This window comes from Eurypyga helias, unplaced genomic scaffold (assembly GCF_000690775.1).
Source record: "Eurypyga helias isolate BGI_N326 unplaced genomic scaffold, ASM69077v1 scaffold13963, whole genome shotgun sequence".
Classification (NCBI taxonomy): domain Eukaryota; kingdom Metazoa; phylum Chordata; class Aves; order Eurypygiformes; family Eurypygidae; genus Eurypyga; species Eurypyga helias.
In genome coordinates this window covers 1-216 of record NW_010239289.1, presented here as the reverse complement: position 1 = coordinate 216, position 216 = coordinate 1, and positions in this window count along the sequence as shown.

Below are 216 nucleotides of genomic sequence, written 5' to 3'. Positions count from 1 at the left end.
AGCGGGAGTGGGGCTGGTGGCGTGGGAAGACCTTCCCCTCGGCCGTGTGTGCGTCGTGGGGTCATGGGGAAGGCTGGGACCCCCTTGGCAGTGGGGGTGGAGTGCCAGGGTGGGCGTCACCCCAGCACGGTGGGTGCTGATCTTCGTGGGAGTGGGGAGAAGGCGATGGGCACGCCGGGAAGCAGTTCGATATGGCGAGAGGCAGTTTGGGGCAGG